Genomic DNA, 22,642 nt, shown 5'->3' with positions numbered 1-22,642 from the left:
CGACCTTTAGGGTAGGAGGGCCCATGCGCAGGAACCTCGGAGCCCTATCTTACCCTCCGCAGATCCCTGCGCTAGGAGCTGGGTAAGACGACCTACTCCTCCTTGACACGGAGGAGCAGGAGCCTCAATGGCCAAGCTGTTGGGAAAAGGGGAACAGAAACAGCAATACGGAAATGGCAGGCGAACAGAAGTTCACCAACCTGCCACAGCCCTGCTGACTGGATCCCTAAACAGACAGGGATCCAGAACCGTATGCTGCACAAACACATATGAAAGTCCCAACAGACAAACTTGCTACAACACACACATAAAGACATAGGCATACATTAAACCTTATGACCACAGTGGTGGCTCTCACAGGCAGATGGAAAAACACAGGAGGCTGCTCCAGCTAGCAAGGCTGCAGCAACCTACTGAGCCCTGCCACAGAGAGAGGTTATATAGGCCCAAGTGGCCACACCCAACGGAAGGATACACCCAGTGACATCACACACACACACTGGGAAGGGAGTTAACCCTACACACACCACAGAAGGGAAACTCACATAAAAGGGAAAGTGTCCAACAGATCACACTGTGGCTGTTGCCGCTGGCCACGACATGGGTGGCAGCCGTCCAGGGAGTCAGCCTGAGGGCCGGGACAGTGCCACCACATGTACACAACCACCAAACGTTGCCACGGGCAACCACAGTGCGGGGAATGATGTCCGTGCGCACACAAACATAAAACACAGTGCACACCAGACATACAAACGTGCATACACACACAACTCCCCGGGAACCGCACACAAGGCTGTTGTCCGCGGCAACCGCACTGAGGCCAACTACATAATGCCTCAGCTGCGGTTGACACAACAACCAAAACCGCGGGCAACTGTATGCGGCTCCCAAGGAGTCACGACCATAACCGTGGCCGTGACACATCCACTCCAGATATAAGTGATAGCCATAACACCTTTTTATCCCAATTTAGGAGTGTGTCTGTCCCTGAAATATTGTACACTTTTTACCATGGGTGATCCAATATCCTAATTATCTATATTGTATCACTTGCTTTTACTGTTATATTGTCTCATATATTTTAACTCTATCAATTAAAGTGAATGACCCAGTATCCTAGGTGTGCCCAGTCCTTTAATTTTTTACATTTTATTGTATTTTTTATGGTATTTTTTAATGGGTGTTACCACTTTGTACACAAAATCTAGGGGATCTACAGTTTAACCCTTTGTTTACAGGTCACAACTTTCGATCTTTGGTGATAGTGTGAACCACACATATTCACTTGTAACTACTAATATTTGTATTTATTTTTTATTTTCATTTTTATATATTTTTATTGTATCTTTACATTTATTCACAATATACTTATAGATTGTATCAAAAATCACGTTTGGGATTGAACCTTTATCACAGGTACTAAATATGAAGATTGTGACCGTCACGTACACTACACACAGGGGGGAGGATAGTGACCACTGCGCTCCACCCTCACCCCTGGCCCTGCCTACTTGCCTCGCAAGTCCTAATGACAGTGGACAACTAGACGGCAGTCCCTAACTTAGGATACGTGCTGGGAAGACAGACAAGACAAATAACGGAACATGAACAGACCGGGTCAATACCTAGAGAGCAATGCAGTACCAAGGAATGAGCAGAGAATAGTCAGGAAAAGCCGAGGTCAAATACCAGGATAGAAACGAAGTACAACAGGAGTCCGCAAAGAATCGTCAAGTGGAAGCCGGGGTCAGGATACCAGGAGAGACGCGCAGTACAGGAGGAGCAGGCAAAGAATCGTCAGGGAACAGGGTCAGGTAGTATTCAGTAGTCCAACAAAATGCCAGGAACCTAGAATTAACAGGCAACCTGTGGCCAGCAGGCTGCCTGTATTTATAGTGGGTAGTGAGGGTCATGTGACGTGGCCAGCGTCACATAACCAACAGACCGACCAGTCGAGCACCGAGTGATCAGCTCGGCGCTTAAGGCAGACCTAGGAGCAGGGAGTCTCCCAGCTAGCAAAGCCACCCTGGGAACGAGGTCAAGCACAGATCCTCTCTCCCAAAGCTAAGCAGCAGGTCTGCGGCTGATGGGAGACCGAGTGCGCCTTTGGCACCCTGTTACAAAGATGTTCTGTTGACACATTGCTCAGTTATTAAGTGTTTTTATACAACCTTTTTTAATTTGTGTATAATAAATATTGAGTACCTACCTAAACAAGTACTGATATATATGTTATACTCCATATGAGGTGTGCACAACAAATCCATAACCTTTTAATATTATCTACTTTATAGACAGGGTGTGTGTATACTGGCTGGAGCACCCGTTCCACATTAGCAACTAGGTGAGCCGTCACAAAATATTTTTAATGTATACAATATATATATATTGTAAGGGATCACTCTCTCAAGCAGGGCAGCGATGACATATATCTTCTCAGACAACGGATTTAATGCCCAAACTGTGCTTTATTTTATGGTACTTTGGCAATTACAGGTTATTCCTTCCCAGTCATAACTCACTGGGTGAGGTGAGGTTCCAGCACCGCCAACACATAAACAAAACAAAATAAACTCCTGCCTATCTGGGCTCTAACTAACACAAAGTTCTGAACTAGCTCACCTATTGAGCACAGGTTACACTCAGGGAATCAGACTTCAATAGCCAGCAAGCTTCTCCAGGCATAACTCCTTCCCAGACTGACTGCCTGGGATGTGCTTTTATATCCCCTAAAGATCCCAGCTCGACTACCCGTGGGGGTCCCTCAGGCTAGGGAAAACCGTGCCCTGGAATGGGGGTGGACTGGGGAGGTCCTGCTACCAAACCTAACTTCCCAGTCAAAATAAAATACAGCCCTTGAACTTTAACAATAGCTCCAGCAACTACGTTTGCTGATGCCAGCGTCATCTTCCTGGATTTTACTTCTCTCACCCAGTTGAGGAACGTGGGTGGGATATACACTAGTGTTGATCGAGTACTGTAGTGCTCGGGTGTTTAGGCCAAACACATTGGGATGTTTGGGTGCTCGACCGAGCACCCGAGTATAATGGAAGTCAATGGGAGAACCTGACCATTAAACCAGGTACCCCCTGCTCTGAAGCGGGGAGGGTGCCTAGTTCATAGGAAAATGTCAGAAATGTATGGAAACACCACCGAAATGGTTCTGTAACAGCATGGGGAGGATGTCTGGATGCATCTTGTACGCGCAGGTCGCTACTGGGAACGATCTTGTCCGAATAGTACGCCACTTTTACAGACTGACAATAATATGCTCAAAACCGAAGAAAAAAATAGATTTTAGAGGAAAAATTGATAGGAAACATTCTTTCCTGAACATTTACTTGTATATAAAGTGCAAGTGCTGCCAAAAATTACAAGGAAGAGGCACTTTGATACAACCTGTATTCAAATTATTCATTCAAATTATAGTACAATTGTTCATGTAGCGGGACTCCTACACTCATAAAGCCTATGCACTAAGTGAAATGGCTGCTTAAAATTACAAGTAACCGACACTCCAATACACCCTTTATTACACATAAAGGAGGGCATCATACACAGCCTTGAAAAATTATGATTGATGGCCTGCTGGTGACCCTCAAAAACATTTGGAGCAAGGGCCTGCTGATCTGACTATCTAAAACATTATGGGCGAGGGCCTGCTGCCGCTTTGGTTCTAGATAACCTGGGGACGATCACACGTTCCCATGAAGGCGACGATTCATTTGGATGTCTGCCCTATCAACTTTCGATGTTATTTCCAGCCCAAACCATGTAGACCATGGTTAACGGGGAATCATGGTTCGATTCCAGAGAGGGAGCCTGGGAAACGGCTACGGCTACCACATCCAAGCAAGTCAGCAGGCGCTCAAGTTACCTATTAGGTATAATTAGGTGAGGGCCTGCAGGTGAGCTGACCCTGTAAAAGATTGTAGGTGAAGGCCTGCTGGTGTGATCTGACCCTGTAAAAAATTATATGCAAGGGCCTGCTGGTGAGCTGACCCTGTAAAAGATTTATTTTTCAACAAGGATCTTCTGGTATTGCACCATTTTGCTCATCCTCTCCACCAGAGGAATGAGAGATGAGAAGTTCTCTTTGTAGCGGGGGTCGAGAAGGGTGAACAACCAGTAATCCGTGTTGTCTAAAATGCGTATAACGCGCAGGTCCTGGGAAAGGCAGACTAACATGAAGTCAGCCATGTGTGCCAGAGTACCAACAGGCAAGACTTCGCTGTCATCATCAGGAGGATCACTCTCAATCTCCTTATCCTCTTCCTCACCTTATGCCCACCCACCCACGCTGAACAGATGGAATTAAACTTCCATGGGTACTACCCTCTGTAGCGGAGGCAACCGTCTCCTGCTCCTCCTCCTCTTCATCGTCCAATTGGTCTGGCTATCATCCTGTGTAATGTCTTCCCCCATTTCCACTTCTTCCACATGTAGCGGTCAGAGGAGGGAGAGACCGCAAAGCAGGTTTCAAGTACAGTACAGCGGACAAGGAGACTGAAGCAAAAACCGGGTTTATTACAGAACCAGATATAACTGCAGGAAAATCGAATTTACGGTATAAACAAATTTACACAGATTACATGAACACGAATTAGAATAAATGCGTTCCACAGTATACACATACGAGTCCAGGCTACACTCAGCTAATATGCTCCTATCTACCCCTGCTACTCAGGGTCCGCTTCTACAGCGCACTGACTAAGTCCCTGACCCTATAACCTATCACAGATAAGCACTGGTGCCACTCACAGTTCTGCAGATTCTCCTTGATCCAATAAGATGCAGTCTGGCCCCAGGTCTGGTCGCTTGCTTGCCTGTCTTTCTCTCTCTGGTCACAACAGATGCAGCTCTCCACCTCTGGCAGGAAGGATCCGGCTTGTACTCTATACACGATCCCACTTCTCTGGAACACACAGCTGCAGCACTTCAGTTCAGAGTCTATCTTGGCCTGTCTCCAGCACGGCCAGCTTCTCAGGACTCCATCAGTCAGGCTCCATGTCCCATCACTAGCCTTTACTTGGCTCCTAACATGGCAGCCATCATCTCACAGCCCTCAGGGCACTCCCACCTCTAGCCAGGACTCCAACAACTTCTGGAACAGCCCGGGAAAAAACTTCTTAACTCTTTCTTATCCTCTGGCCAGCACTAGTCAGGTTCCTGTTTAGTCACAGTGGCCTCTAGTGGCTGAAACAAGTCATCATCACAGTCTATGTAACACCATATTGTAAGATATCTGTGCAAAGAACAGTATTCTAGGGGCTGACCCTTACAAACATGCAAAGCTACGTCCTTAATTGTGAGCAGCGAGCGTTTGAGTAGACACAAAAGTGGGATGGTTACGATGATAATAGCGTTATCGCCGCTCACCATCTGTGTTGATTCCTCAAAGTTTCTTAAAACTTCAGAGGTCGGACATCTATGCCCACTCCTCGCTTGTGAATAACTGAAGCTGACTGGACAGGCGACGACCATGTTGCAGTTGGTATTCCACTAATGCCCTCTGCTGCTCACAAAGCCTGGTCAAGATGTGGAACGTCGAGTTACTGTGCGTTCTCACGTCGCACAACAGCCAGTGAGCTGGCAATTTCAAACACTGCAGCAGCGTTGACAGACCGGCTAAAGCTGTCGGTGACTTGCGGAAATGTGCACACATGCGACGCACCTTCACCAGTAGCTCAGGCAAATTGGGGTAGGGTAGGTTTTGAGAAGGTTGAACACGTGGGCTAGGCATGGTATGTGTCTGAGCTTGCCGAGCTCCAAAGCTGCCACCAAGTTACGGCCATTATCAGACACAACCATGCCTGGTTCTAGGTTGAGTAGCGAGAGCCACAGCTCAGTCTGGTCTCTTATCCCCTGCCACAGCTCTGCAACGATGTGCTGTTTGTCTCCTTGGTATATCAGCTTCAGCACGGCCTGTTGCCGCTTCCACACTGCAGTGCTACACTGCTTCCAGCTACTAACTGATGACAGACTGGTGCTGCACGCTGATAAATCGGAGGTGGAAGTGGCAAAGGAGGAGAAGTTGGGGTTGGAGCCACTAACGTAGGTGCTGGCGAAAGCCCTGACATAGGGCCCATAATTCTTGGCGTCGGTAGCACCTGTGCCATCCCAGGATACGACTCGCTCCCGGCCTCCACAACGTTCACCCAGTGTACCGTCAGGGAAATGTAGCGTCCCTGGCCAAATGCACTTGTCCATGTGTCCGTGGTTAAGTGGACCTTCCCAGTAACTGCGTTGGACAAAGCAATGTGATATTATGGGACACATGTTGGTGTAAGGCGGGCACGGCACACCGCGAAAATTAGTGGCGGCTGGGGACTGCGTAACGAGTAATGGCCGCCGACATCAGGCTGCGGAAGGCCTCAGTGTTCACAAGCCTATATGACGACATTTCCAGGGCCAGTAATTTGGAAGGTTTCGTATTTAGTGGCCAGCACGGAACACAGGTGGAGAGAAGGCAGTGGTGTGACCCGTAGACACAGATTGTGGACCCAGGTGTTCGTCCCACTTATTATGGTGCTTGGATGCCATGTGGCGGATCATGCTGGTGGTGGTGAGGTTGCTAGTGTTCACGCCCGGCTAATTTTCGTATGGCACAGGTTGCAAGCTACTATTCTTATGTCGTCTGCACTTTCCTCAAAAAAGCTCCATACTGCGGAACATCTACCCCTTGGCAAGGAAGATTTCCGCAAGGGGTTGCTCCGTGGAACAGTTGCGGGCTTGTGTGGTGTGGCCCACCTTCTCCCTTTTGCCACCCCACTGCCTCTTCCAGCCTGTTGCAGTGCTGCAGATCCCTCCCCCTCTGTACTGCTGTCCTCATTCGGCTTTCCATATTCCCAGGTTGGGTCAGTGACCTCATCGTCCCCCACCTCCTCTTCCACTTCCTCACTGATCATCCTCCTGATTTGTTGACCTAACCACAACCTCAGTGATTGAAAACTGTGTCTCATCCTCTTCATCAACCTCTTGAGACAGTAATTGCGGTTGACTCATTGGCAACTGTGTTTCATTATCATCCACCTCATTAAACACTAATTGCCATTCCCCACTGTCATGTTCTTGTGACTGTGGATGTTCAAGAGGTTGGGAATCAGGGCACAAGATCTCATGTCCCTCTTCAAGCGTGCTTGGCGAGAGGGCCAAATCAAGTAATGGTGATGAAAAGAGGTCCTTGGGGTATCCAAGTGTGGGTTCACTTGTTTGGCCAGACTGTAAATGGTGGGAGGAAGGAGGATCAGTGTGAGTATTGTGTTGACCAGACTCCTGGCTACTGAGACTGGACTTGGTGGAAGACAGGTTGGTGCTTAACCGACTGGAAGCATTATCTGCTGCAATCCAACCGACCATCTGGTCGCACTGGTCTGACTTCAAGAGTGGTGTCCTGCGCCACCCTGCAAACTGGGACATGAAGCTGGGTATCTTGGATGATTGTTTTTCTTGTGCTCTGGCAGCAGGCACTGTTTCTCTGCGCCCAGGGCCACGGCCTCTGCGTGCACCATCAGCATCACAGCCACTTCCCTGTCCCTTACTGCTCGCCTTCTTCATTTCAAATGTAATATATGCTTGAAAGTATGTCACACGTACAGTAGTGTAGGATTTGAAAGTGTATGTGCAAAAAAATTTACAAAGGTATTTGTAATGAAGAAACGTTATACAGGACAGGTACAACAGGTAATGTCAGTTAGCAGTGTCTATGGAAAAAGTGTACTGGATGTCACTGATATTATAGGGATGTTTACACTTTAAGATACATTAGAATACACAGAAAACCTAAAAACTTGAAAAAATTAAAAATTAAAACATATAAAGTCCTTAAATATATCCAATGATGAATGAATGAAACGTTGTAACAGAAAGGAGTCTTTCTTGAGAGTTTTTGTAAACTCGCTTTTTATGACCGGAATCAGTCAGGTCGGATCGTTAAAAGGATTAATTCCTCGAGTAGTAGTAGCGGTACCGCTGACTTTTTTCACTAGCTTTTTACTGCCTGTTTACAAGATGGCCCGAAATGGTGTACTCACTGTTTCAGTTGGTATCAGGCTTCTTAACCTCACTCGTGGCGTCCCACGTGCAGTGAAGATAATGTAGGCAGTAATAGATGCGGTTTAGCTTGTTGCGGTAGATGTTAAAGTTTTTTCGGGATCCTCGGTGGTCAGATGTCAGCTGCGCTGTTTTTAAGATGCGCTGTTTGTGAGATGGTCTGGTCACTCTAATCTTCGGTGCAGTGACAGTCCAGATTTGCAGAGTTGCACCAGATTACCAATCTCGACAGCAAATATCCAGCTTTCCTGAGTGTCAGCATAAAAGAACACCGATCCCTTTCTTCAAGCGCTTTTTATCCTCGAGTGCCGTATTTGTTTCTCATGGGATTATGTTACCATACGCGTTTCAGAGCTTATTCCAGCTCCTTCTTCAGTGGTTGAATTTCCCATGGGAATGAACTATCTTTATATACCTGAACAGGTGTGGTTTAGAAACAATTGATTACGGCTGTGTGTCGGAAGTGACGTATACTCCTTGTCAACCTTCATAATGATTCAATCTGTTTTTTGTTCGTGTTAAAAACATTTATTTATCTGGTTAAAATTAAATTAAATGTATGCAGCTTCATATGTTAACCTTACATGATGATAAAACTGGAACTTTAGTTGCAAATATATCGAGGATATAGAGCGTAACTGTGTTTAATTATATCTCTGAGTGTTTCCTTATTAACTGTTTCAGGGTTATATGTTAGTTGAACGCTCAGAGCTAGGATCATATATGTATGGTTCTATTTTCCATATTTTCACTATTATTTCTCTGCCTCTATTGGTATAAACAGACGGCAGAGGCTAAGAGTGCATACAATAATGTGATATTCTCGATATATTATTATATAGACAGACATTTTTATTTTTATCTGTCTATATCGTTACTGACTTCGATATTTATACATATTTATTCCATGTTGATCGTGCAAATTTAGAATATTTGTAAAAATATATGTAAAATATAAGTATAAAAATATATATGTACATAGATCGGCTATTACAAAACAGTCATATATAAAATTCATCATATAGCAATAAAACGGTAAAATTTCACCATATAGTAATTAGAAATATAATTAGAAATATAAGAAATATAAACAATGAAGTTTCTTCATATAATAGTGGTAATAGAGATTTCTCCATATAGCAATGAAATTCGGAGTGGAGTGGTAGGGACATAGATGAGAATGGGGAGGGGAGACCTCCCACCAGAGGAGAACCCGGACGACCATAATGGTCCACGAGTTCTTCCCGGTGAGAAGCCTCCCCACACCAGAGATCACAAAAACCCATAAATTTCTATCTCTGCGTTTAAACCAGCCGGTAGTAAGGTATTGAAGTCAAATATATATCTTGACTCAATCCTTGACATTTTCTTAATATGGTTACCACCCCTCCAATCAGTTTCCACTTTTTCGAGGGCGGAAAAGATAAGTCCTTTCGGATTTTGATTATGTGAGACTTTAAAGTGGTTTGACAGAGTATGTTTCTCGTAGCCTTTCTTTATATTTGAAATATGTTCGGCTATCCGGACTTTAAGTTGTCTTTTGGTCCTGCCCACATACTGTTTTTTACAGGGACATTGTATAATGTAGGTAACACTATTAGAATTACATGTAAGGAAGTCTTTAATTGTGTGTTCAAAGGTGTTGGTTGTGGATTTTATTTTAAGGGTTTTTTTCGGAAATGTGGTATATTTGCAGCCCATACATTTGCCGCACCGACAAAAACCAGTAGTGTTTGTCCATTTTTGTATGGATGTGTCTATTTTATTCTTGTTATTTTTCGGAATGGTAGGTGCTACCATTAACGCTAAATTTGGTGCTTTGGTGAAGCCAATTTGTGGAAATGGCGGAATCAAGTGTCCTATTATTTTGTCTTTATGTATAAAGTGCCAGTGCTTATTAATTATGTGTCTCACTTTTTTATAGTGAGTGTTAAAAGGTAAAATAATTCTCATATTGTTTTCTTCCTGTTCCTTTTTTGTTTTTGTCTCAAAAAAAGTCTTACGATCCATTTGTCTTACTGTGTCTATGGCTGTTTCTAAAATTTCTACGATATGTATTACAGACTAATCTTTTCCCTTCAACTTTAATTTCTAGATCCAAGAACTCAACCATAGTTTGGCTGGTTTTACCCGCAAACCGTAAGTTACAGTCATTTTTATTAATCTCTTCCAGAAATTTATCCAATGATTCTTGGTTTCCTTTCCATATAAATAGGACATCATCGATGTACCTCTTCCATAGCACCAGGTTTGACCCCAGCTTGGGATCAATGGTTTTGCTTTCCCAATTAGCCATAAACAAATTGGCATAGCTGGGGGCAAACCTGGTGCCCATTGCAGTACCACAGATCTGTAGGTATATATCTGAATTAAACCAAAAATAGTTATGATCTAAAATGTATTGTGTTGCCAATTGTAAATATTGAATTTGTTCTATGGGTAACTGGTTAGATTCCTGTAGTTGTTCTCCCATAGCATCTATACCTTGTTTATGATTTATTACTGTGTACAAAGACTGTACATCTAATGTCCCTATAGTCCATTCAGGATTATACTGCAATTTTTCTATTGTTTGTATTATGGACGTTGTGTCTTTTATGTAAGACCTAATTGTTTTAACTGCTGGCTGTAACAGTTTGTCTATGTAGTGTGAAAGGTTTGCTGTAAGTGAGCCTATACTGGAGATTATTGGCCGTCCTGGTGGGTTGATAGGGTCCTTATGCAATTTCGGAATACAGTAAAAGACTGGCAGTCTACATTGGTTGTTAGTAATGTAATGGAATTCTTGTTGGGATAAAATTCCCAATTTTTGGCCTTCTTCACATAAATTTATAAATTTTTTCTGAAACTCTATGGTGGGATCAGTACGTAAGCGTTTGTACGTGATTGTGTCTGATAGTTGTCTAACACACTCCTGGTTATACTTATCTACATCCCACACTACTATCGCTCCACCCTTATCTGCTGGGCGTATTATTATTTTGTGATCTTTTTGCAGTTGTTTGATAGCTTGCATTTCTGCTTTTGATAAATTATTGTTTCTATTACTATTTGCTTTTATTTTTCTAATATCAAATTCCACTGCTTGTCTGAATGCAATCATATATTTTCTTCCTTCTGTTGGATTTAATCCATTTACTATGGGGTTTTTAATAAAATATTTCTTTAAACATAATTTCCTAATGTATTTTTCAATACCTATCAACATATCAAATTTATTCAGTTGATTTGAGGGCGCAAATTTAAGGCCTTTATTTAGTAAATGGATTTGTGCAGGGGTGAGTGTCGATGTGCTCATCTGACTCTTTTAATTGTAATTGTGTTTGTGATTTCTTCTGTTTGTGTCCTCTGCGTAATTTCCTTTTTCGTGTCTTAGTGATTTGTGTTGTTGTCTCTGTATATTCTGGGGTTCCTCGTATCGTGCTCTTGTTTGTGGGGCTTTGTAATGTTGGTGAGTCTTGTGATAATGTTGGTTTTGGTTCAAGTCCCTGTGTCTCAGATTGTATCGATGTACTGGGGACTCTCCTCGTGTTGGGTATAACTTAGGTGAGTATGGCGGTGGTGACCGCCTTGGTGTTTTCTGTCGTGATCTTACTTTGTGATGGGGGGGGAGTCTGATCTAAAAAATGATTCTCTGTAAATATTTCATATCTGTTGGAGGTTGGTATGTTAACCTGATCTATATTATGGGTAGTCTCTGGTTCTATAGTTGATTTTGTATATTGACTCCCATTCTTTTTTTGTGTTTGTTTGTTTTGGTCCTTTCCTGCATTCCGAATTTTCTTACTTTTTTTGGAGATTATCTCATATTCAACTTTATCAATATTTTTACAAACTCTTTCTTGCCATAATTTATATTCATCATTTTTAGGCAAGTTTATCATGGTAGTTTTCAATTCTTCTATCTGGATTGTTAATTGTTCCAAAATCTTATATGCTGGGATTTTGGTCAATAGCAATCCAGTTGGTATTGTCCCTTGTACAATATATTGCCTAAGGGCTCTAATTTCCCAGCGTTGTTTTAACTGTTTTTGTAATAGAGTTTCCAATTCTTTAAAAATATCTGCTACTGATTTCTCATTAGGCAAATTGATTGAACCCTCCTCATTGTCAAAGGAGAAAGTTTCTGCTTTCAAACGCTTATTCTCCATGTGGCTCCAAATGTCCATTCTTGGAGACAGAAGGGAGCTCACTCTCAGTGGGTGGAACGTAGGGTTAAAATTTAGAATCTTAGAGAGGGCTCACCCGCTGCTCCAGAATGGTATGGGTGCACCTGCAGGAGGATTCACCCAATCCTCTAAGTAATTTAAAATTTAAAAAAGCAGGTAACAATAGTAGGGCACACCAGACACTTAATGCCACACGGAGGGTTAATTTGCACGTTATTTATTAAATGTAGTACATATGATAATTAAAACGTATAATAATTAAGATACATTAGAATACACAGAAAACCTAAAAACTTGAAAAAATTAAAAATTAAAACATATAAAGTCCTTAAATACAGGCAGTAAAAAGCTAGTGAAAAAAGTCAGCGGTACCGCTACTACTACTCGAGGAATTAATCCTTTTAACGATCCGACCTGACTGATTCCGGTCATAAAAAGCGAGTTTACAAAAACTCTCAAGAAAGACTCCTTTCTGTTACAACGTTTCATTCATTCATCATTGGATATATTTAAGGACTTTATATGTTTTAATTTTTAATTTTTTCAAGTTTTTAGGTTTTCTGTGTATTCTAATGTATCTTAATTATTATACGTTTTAATTATCATATGTACTACATTTAATAAATAACGTGCAAATTAACCCTCCGTGTGGCATTAAGTGTCTGGTGTGCCCTACTATTGTTACCTGCTTTTTTAAATTTTAAATTACTTAGAGGATTGGGTGAATCCTCCTGCAGGTGCACCCATACCATTCTGGAGCAGCGGGTGAGCCCTCTCTAAGATTCTAAATGTTTACACTTTAAACAGGAGATGTGGCGCGGATAATTTAACTGTCCGCAGTGGACACAGTCTACGTAAAAACTGCACTGGATGTTACTGATATTTTAGGGAAGCGCACACTTTAAACAGGAGATGTAGCACAGATAATTTTACCGTCCGCAGCGGACACCATCTACGGAAAAAGTGCACTGGATGTCACTGATATTTTAGGGATGCACACACTTTAAACAGGAAATGTGGCGCTGATAATTTAACTGTCCAAAGGGGACACCGTCTATGGAAAAAGTGTACTGGATGTTACTGATATTTTAGGGATGCGCACACTTTAAACAGGAGAAGTGACGCAGATAATTTAACTGTCCGCAGCAGCCTATTACACAGTATTTTGAGCAGGATGCGCTAAAAATATATATTGCTGCTGTCACACACAATAGTCCTTAAAATGACTTTTTGGGTCTCTGAAAAGTTTTTTTGTATAAAAATCTTCCTATTACACTCCCTACACTGTCTGTCCCTTCCTATGCACAGCTCTCCCTAACACTGCAGGTTGCGCTACAAACATATATTGCTGCTGTTACACACAATAGTCCTTACAAGGACTTTTGGGTCTATGAAACTTTTTTGTAGAAAAATTAAACTAAATTACACTCCCTACACTCTCTGTTCCTTCCTATGCTCAGCTCTCTCTGACTTAGAATGAGCCGAACACCGTCATCGGGTGTTATATAGCACCCGATGATGCGTTCCGGCCAGCCAATCACTGTAATGATAGTAGTTAACATGGATACTGGCATTACAGTGAGGGCAGCACTTACCTGCATTTTTATTGGCTGCTTAGCAGCCTCGAAACGTGCAAGAAGGAGACTCGAGCATCGCGCTCGAGCACATGCGGTACTCGGCCGAGTACCGCCATGTGCCGAGCATAGCGATGCTCGAGCCGAACTGGTATTCGGCTGAGCATGCTCGCTCAACACTAATATACACCCCTTCCAGGACTTTACCATACACTTTACCACATATCCCCCTCCCCCCCTTCTCCACTTTCAGCAAACATACAATGTATCCTGGATAAAGCATCCGCGTTTCCCTGCAATTTCCCCGGCCTATGTTCAACCTTGAAATTAAATTTTGCAAGGAGAGAAACCACCTCATCACTCTTGCAATTTTCTCCTGGTTATGCTTCGTCCAGGCCAAAGGAGCATGGTCTGTCACCAACACAAATTTTCTACCCAGCAGACAATATTTCAGAGACTCCAGTGCCAGACACTCTCGTTCCACTATGCAGGGCTGTCTTTAATATTGATTGGACCCTGGGCAAGAAATTACTTGGACCCCCTGGATCCCACCTTCCCCCACTCTAGTATGCATCACGCCCTCCACCCCAACACACAACACTCCCCCTTCTCCAACCACCCAGCACCCTTACTCACATAAAACAAGTAATATATATAATATAGCTTACAGTGAATTACTGTAAATACTTACAGTTCTGAAGACTCCAGCAGGCTCAGGATCAGTGCTCTGGGCAGCTGGGCTCAGGGCTGGAAGTGGGCACTGCTCCGCTCTGCAGTTCAGTTGGCTCACCCTATCGTTGCAGTGCCTCCGTGTGACGTCACAGCGCGCTGCGTACGCAAAGGGCAGGGGAGGTCGGGAGGAGGAGCAAGCAAGTAAGTCCTTCACTATGCGAGCCATGCCGCTCGCATAGTGAAGGATAGGATTGGGACACAGAGCCAGCAGAGCGGAGGCAAGATATTTTATGACAATATCATTAAATTTGTGGGCAGTGGCCAGCAGGGCTCAAGAGGCAGTTGCCCCTTTTGCCCCGCGTTAAAGACGGCCCTGATGGGGGATTTGTGAATTACACTGTTATGGGGGATTTGTGGATGACGTACTGTTATGGGGGCATCTGTGGATAACACACTGTTATAGGGGCATCTGTGGATGACACACTGTTATGGGGGCATCTGCGGGTGACACACTGTTATGGGGGCATCTGTGGGTGACACTGTTATGGGCATCTGTGGATGACAATGTTATGGGGGCATCTGTGGATGAAGCACTGTAATGGGGGCATCTGTGGATGACGCACTGTTATGGGCATCTGTGGATGACACTGTTATGGAGGGGTAGATAAATGCAGACGGTATCAGCAGATGCAGACGGTATCAGCAGCATCTCACATCATCTACTTTTATTTGGACTTCAAAGCAACAATACACATAGTAGCAGCGTTTCGGCTGATATACAGCCTTTGTCAAGCCTATTCACATTGTGTTACATCCATGTATTTATGGTAAGAACAAGTGCGCCACTCCCATCCAGATTATCCAATTGCAGGCAATGGTATAAACTAACCAATGAGTATGCATATTTCTTCAACCCCTCTTAAGCCTAATTTACCTATATGTCTCACCTGAATGTCCACCAATCACACTATAGGTCAACCTCATCATCACATGATGTCTGACATTGCTGTGCACCAATTGTAGATCATGCAAAAAAGAAGAAAAAGAATACCGAAACGAGAGCCGCACATCTAAAATATAACAAATTTATTGGAAAAGACAGACACAACACAAAATGATTAAAAATTGTCGTATACAACAAATCAAGGCCATGTAAACCATATATCAGTACATGCCATCCTGGCTCACCACAGGCATATGGACAAACCCCCACATCAATTAGTAGATAACAATAAAGTGCATGTAATCCATCAACAGGAATGAAAGATTCAAAATACTTATCATAAAAAGTATATCATGATGGGGGGCCTGCGTGGCGGTCAGGAGAAGAGCCCAACGCGTATCGCCAGACTTGCTAGCTTCCTTAGCTAGCAAGTCTGCATGTATACACAGCTGTCCAATCAGCTGTGTGCGCATGTATACACAGCTGTCCAATCATTCACGTCATAGTCTGTGTTCCCTACAATGCGTCCGTAGGTCCGCCCCTCAGTGTCACGTCGATCCGTCCTCTGCTGCCGATGTCATCGGGCCGCGACAAGCTCTCCCAACTACATCATCCTACATCATGCCGACACGCAACTATCTGACCTCACAGAGGGCGTCCCAATGTTGCCACGGCAACCCACAGCGGCACCGGAGGCAACCAAGTTTCTACAGAAGCCCCACAAAAATAGACTGCGATCCACCACCTGTATATGGGCATCCCTAAGTAATCACAATCCACACTATATGATATAGATTATAGGATAGTGACCTCAGACTACCAAAACAATTGATCCACATGATCTGGCAATGTCAGACTCACGAGTGCGATCAGGGCACACTATATACAGGTCCTTCTCAAAAAATTAGCATATTGTGATAAAGTTCATTATTTTCTGTAATGTACTGATAAACATTAGACTTTCATATATTTTAGATTCATTACACACCAACTGAAGTAGTTCAAGCCTTTTATTGTTTTAATATTGATGATTTTGGCATACAGCTCATGAAAACCCCAAATTCCTATCTAAAAAAATTAGCATATAATGAAAAGGTTCTCTAAACGAGCTATTAACCTAATCATCTGAATCAACTAATTAACTCTAAACACCTGCAAAAGATTCCTGAGGCTTTTAAAAACTCCCAGCCTGGTTCATTACTCAAAACCGCAATCATGGGTAAGACTGCCGACCTGACTGCTGTCCAGAAGGCCATTATTGACACCCTCAAGCAAGAGGGTAAGACACAGAAAGAAATTTCTGAACGAATAGGCTGTTCCCAGAGTGCTGTATCAAGGCACCTCAGTGGGAAGTCTGTGGGAAGGAAAAAGTGTGGCAGAAAACGCTGCACAACGAGAAGAGGTGACCGGACCCTGAGGAAGATTGTGGAGAAGGACCGATTCCAGACCTTGGGGGACCTGCGGAAGCAGTGGACTGAGTCTGGAGTAGAAACATCCAGAGCCACCGTGTACAGGCGTGTGCAGGAAATGGGCTACAGGTGCCGCATTCCCCAGGTCAAGCCACTTTTGAACCAGAAACAGCGGCAGAAGCGCCTGACCTGGGCTACAGAGAAGCAGCACTGGACTGTTGCATGTCATTCGGAAATCAAGGTGCCAGAGTCTGGAGGAAGACTGGGAAGAGGGAAATGCCAAAATGCCTGAAGTCCAGTGTCAAGTACCCACAGTCAGTGATGGTCCGGGGTGCCATGTCAGCTGCTGGTGTTGGTCCACTGTGTTTTATCAAGGGCAGGGTCAATGCAGCTAGCTATCAGGAGATTTTGGAGCACTTCATGCTTCCATCTGCTGAAAAGCTTTATGGAGATGAAGATTTCATTTTTCAGCACGACCTGGCACCTGCTCACAGTGCCAAAACCACTGGTAAATGGTTTACTGACCATGGTATTACTGTGCTCAATTGGCCTGCCAACTCTCCTGACCTGAACCCCATAGAAAATCTGTGGGATATTGGGAAGAGAAAGTTGAGAGACGCAAGACCCAACACTCTGGATGAGCTTAAGGCCACTATCGAAGCATCCTGGGCCTCCATAACACCTCAGCAGTGCCACAGGCTGATTGCCTCCATGCCACGCCGCATTGAAGCAGTCATTTCTGCAAAAGGATTCCCGACCAAGTATTGAGTGCATAACTGAACATAATTATTTGAAGGTTGACTTTTTTTGTATTAAAAACACTTTTCTTTTATTGGTCGGATGAAATATGCTAATTTTTTGAGATAGGAAATTTGGGTTTTCATGAGCTGTATGCCAAAATCATCAATATTAAAACAATAAAAGGCTTGAACTACTTCAATTGGTGTGTAATGAATCTAAAATATATGAAAGTCTAATGTTTATCAGTACATTACAGAAAATAATGAACTTTATCACAATATGCTAATTTTTTGAGAAGGACCTGTATATCCCAGTATCCAGAGGCACTATATATGTCCTAATATCGCTATATACACTCCTCAACATCTAGCTTGACCAATAGCTTAATTCTGTCCCTCCAAAAATACATGCGAGCATCATCATCTGCTCCGCCATAATCGCAAGACAGAATCACCATATACACTCCCTCAGACAATCATGGATGGGGAAAAATGCCACTGTATGTAAAAACAATATACAGAGTTGTACACCCACAAAGAAACTACACAGCAACAACTTAATCAATTATGGAAACATTGAACTCAATGTTTAATCCATAAGGTTGGAGTGACTTCAAATTGTGTATCCATTTGAGTTCTTTTTTCCTCAGAATCTTATTCTTATCACCTCCCCTTCTGAGATACCCTACACCAGTGGTCCCCAACCTTTTTTGAACCAAGGACCAGTTTCATGCAAGACAATTTTCCCAGGGACTGGGTGGGGGCGGGGGTTCTGGGGCAAGGCTTAGGGGGTGGGCGGGGCTGACTGATTCACACGCATAACAAAACACAAGGTGCATATTAAAATATATAACACTATATAACGACTATATAAACTGACTGGTCTCGCAAGGCGCAGGCGGTGGATCGGCTAAAAGAATTCGCTAGGGTAGAGAACCAACATGGCGCCGCATCTCCATCTAACCCGCGCGTACATGTTACTCGTGGCAACCCGACCCTGCAGCAAGATCCTCACAGTGAGGAAGAACCCGAGCTCTCACCTAAGGTAGCCCATGAGCAGTTGCTGACTGCTATCTCTATGTGCCAGACCTCTCTCACAAGCAAAATTGAGGAGGTGAAGGTAGATGTCGGGCTCCTCAGACATGATGTGCAGCAGCTGAGGGAGAGGGCGAGACAGACAGAGCACAGGGTGTCAGAGCTGGAAGATATCACCCGACCAATGCAGGCTAAACTGTTGGATCTGGAGCAGAAAGTTCAGTTATGGCAGCAGAAATGTGATGATTTGGAGAATAGATCCAGACGTAACAACGTCAGAATCCTGGGCCTTCCTGAAAGGGCTGAAGGAGCGAATCCGGCTTCATAGAAAAATGGTTTAAGACCACATTCCCTGGTGCCGCGTTTTCAGAGACATACGCCGTGGAGAGGGCTCACAGAGTCCCGGCAAGACCTCCTCCACCAGGGGCTCCCTCCAGACCCCTGATAGCCAGACTCCTGAATTGGAAGGACAGGGATCTGTTGCTCAACCCGGCTAGAACCGCGCAGGACTTATCTTATAATAACTCCAGGATTTCACTGTTTCCTTATTTTTCGGCAGAGTTACAGAAAAAGAGATCCACCTTCGTGGCTGTCAAGAGGAAACTTCGTGAGCTGAATATTCAGTATTCCATGTCGTACCCTGCCCGGCTCTGGATTGTAGATGGCGGGAAATCCTTATTTTTCACCGATCCAAGGGAAGCCGATGAATGGGTAACCAGCAGACCGCGACACCGATTCAAGGAGTCATGGGGTCTGTACTTCATCTACCTACTCCAAGCCGACCTGTGAAGGACGCTTGCCTGTTCAAAGCTGGACTCCGCTCACAGAGACATACCCTGGGTATCGTATGAATACCACAGTCCCCTGTTAGGGATATGCGGAGTGCTTAGTTATCTGTAATGTTTATATGCTGCATTCGTATTAGTTGATATTTGGCTGTTTACTTGCACATGGCTCCGGGACTCACCCGGCGACTACCTGCACTGGGATAACACATACGTACACCGTGCAGCTCCCAGAGTACATGGCCATGAATGAAGCGGGCCTTGAGTCTGCTCGGTATTTTTACCTGATGTTCTTAACATTAAGTTTTCTTATTTTCACATGTTTGTTATGGTGGTACTTCAACATTTCCTGGCAAAGAGTGACGCAGATATATAGTGTGGGTGGCAGAGATAAGGGAACTGAGAGTCTATCTAAAGTAACAATACTTATGCAATTCATGGGATTTAAGATAGCATGGCGGGACTAACAGTTATGTCGTGGAATGTGAGGGGATTGGGAGGACCTAGGAAGAGGATTGTGGTGTTTTCGCATGTGCGTAGGCTTGCTTCACATATCCTTGGTTTGCAGGAGACCCACTTAACATCAGAGACGGGCAATAGGATAATGAAGCCGTGGGTACAGTGGAGTGCAAATGCATATGGGAATTCGTATTCAAGACGGGTAGCGGTTTTAGTACATAGCTGCCTGAGATGGGAGCTGCAGAGGCTTGTAGTGGATCCAGATGGACGGTACATATTTGTATATGCATATGTCAACTGCACTCCATATATCATCATTAATGTATACAACCCTCCGCCGGCCAGTACATCTGTCCTGCAGGCTGTAGAAGGCTTTGTAGTGCAGTATCCGAATGTCAGATTAATATGTATGGGGGACTTTAATAAGTTGATGAACTCAGATTTAGATCTATTCCGGAGCACGGCCAGGGACGAAGTGGCAACTAGTTCAACTTCGGCACTTTTGAGAGTGGCCACTGAGATGGGATGGCTTGACTTATGGCGGGAAAGACATCCCCTAGCGGTACAGTACTCTTTTTTTTACCCCTTCAAGAGGTGCCTTGTCCAGGATAGATTACATTATGGGAAACGCACTAATCCTTATCGAGTTGGAGAGTATTGAGTACTGCCCGCAGGGGCCCTCTGACCACGCTCCGCTGTTAGCGAGGTTTTTACTGCCGGATGGTTTGGAAAGAAGGAACAAGATGCGTATACACCCCTTTTGGCATACCCTCATGGAATCTAATGACGAATCCTGGACCAACTTCATATGTTTTTTGAGGTGCAGGGGGATACAACAGATGAGTTACTAATCTGGGAAACGTTAAAAGCCTACTTGAGAGGTTGCATTAAATCATCCATAGCATTTATTAAAAGAGAGACCCACCGAAGGGAAGTAGAGCTTCAGGAGTCCTGCAGGGTGGCTGAGATTGCTTTTACTGGGAATCCCTCTGAAGCTAACAGGCTAGAATGGCTCCTTAGGAGAAGACAATACATGCAATACCTGCAAGAGAAGATTGATTGCAAGCTTTCCTTACTCAAACAGCAGTCTTTTGAGCGGGGAGGTCAGGGAGGTAAGCTATTGGCCCATATTGCCCGGAATAACTCCTCAGCCCCTCCAGTTCTACGCATTAGAGGACAGATGGAGAGATAAAAGAAAAATCACCGGATATTCTTGCTAGGTTTCAAGAATTCTAGCAGGAATTGTACAGCTCAGTGACACATTACTCTCCCCAAGAGCTTACAACATACTTGCAGGAGGTGTCACATCCCCAATTGTGTGCTGAGGATAGGGAAATGTTGGAGAGGGATTTCACACTAGAAGAAATACAAGAGGCCATGCGGGGACTCGCAACTGGAAAGGCACCCGGCCCTGATGGCATCCCGATTGAGGTGTACAATAGATATGGTGACATTCTGGCCCCTAGAATGAAAAAAATGCTGCAAGCGGCAAAGACTCAGCAGAGACTGCCAGACTCATTTTATGATGCCACCATAGTGGTCATCCTGAAACCAGACAAAGACCCTTTAGAATGTGAATCGTACAGACCCATATCCTTGCTAAATCTAGATTATAAGGTTCTTACGAAAATAATTGCCAATAGACTAAATAGGGTAATTGGATCTATTGTACACCAGGATCCATCCGGATTCATACCGGGAAGGTCCACGTCCACTAACATTAGGAGAGCGCAAGTTATCAAGCAAATAGGTAAAGCCTTAGACAAGCCATGGGGCCATGGGTCTTGGCATCTTTGGACACGGCCAAAGCCTTTGATTCGGTAGAATAGCCGTATCTAATGGAAGCACTAAACTGTTTTGGTTTTGGCCCAGCATTTGCCCAGTGGGTAAAAATGTTATATAAGCATCCTAAAGCAAACATACTAGTGAACGGTTCACACTCAGGTCAATTTGAACTTGGCAGAGGAACAAGGCAAGGGTGCCATTTGTCGCCCCTCCTGTTTGCAGTGGCCATAGAGCATTTAGCACTTAGACTGAGGCAGGATGGGGTCTACAGTGGAATTTCCTTAGGTGGTAGGGAGGACAGAGTCAGGTTATATGCTGACGATCTGATCTTCTTTATGGACAGGACGGATCAGTTGCTGCCTAGAGCGATCGAGTTAATTGAAACCTTAGGCCGTTTTTCTGGATTGCATATTAACTGGTCTAAGTCGGCTCTGATGCCCCTCAAGCCTGAGGGCTGGCCTACGACATATTGCAATCTCCCAGTGGTGGACCGGTTTAAATACCTAGGAATCATAATAACTAGAGATCCCCCCCCTTAGCATATACTTTGAACACGGAGCCTTTAATCTCTATATTTACTAAGAAAATTGCGGCATGGCAATCTCTTCCTATTTCATTGATTGGGCGTCTGAACCTCATAAAGATGGTCCTTCTCCCTAAGGCTTTGTATGCATTGGAGCATGCTAGCACGACCATCCCGAGACGGTTCTTTGATCGACTTCACTCTATGATGTCCGCCTTCATTTGGGGAGTGGCTAGAGGGAAATTGGCGCTTCGCACTTTGCAGAGGCCTAAGTTGCAGAGGGGAACGGCACTCCCGGACCTGTTCTTGTACTTCCTAGCGGGTCAGCTACGCTATCTTATGACCTGGGTTTCCTCACAGCCTCTTCCCAATGCGGAATTTTATCTGCAATATTTCCTGCAAATACAGGTCCTATTAAAAAAATTAGCATATTGTGATAAAGTTCATTATTTTCTGTAATGTACTGATAAACATTAGACTTTCATATATTTTAGAT

The sequence above is a fragment of the Bufo gargarizans genome, chromosome 5 (assembly GCF_014858855.1).
Source record: "Bufo gargarizans isolate SCDJY-AF-19 chromosome 5, ASM1485885v1, whole genome shotgun sequence".
Classification (NCBI taxonomy): Eukaryota; Metazoa; Chordata; class Amphibia; order Anura; family Bufonidae; genus Bufo; species Bufo gargarizans.
The sequence above is the reverse complement of the archived record's forward strand: the minus strand, read 5'-3'. Positions refer to the sequence as shown.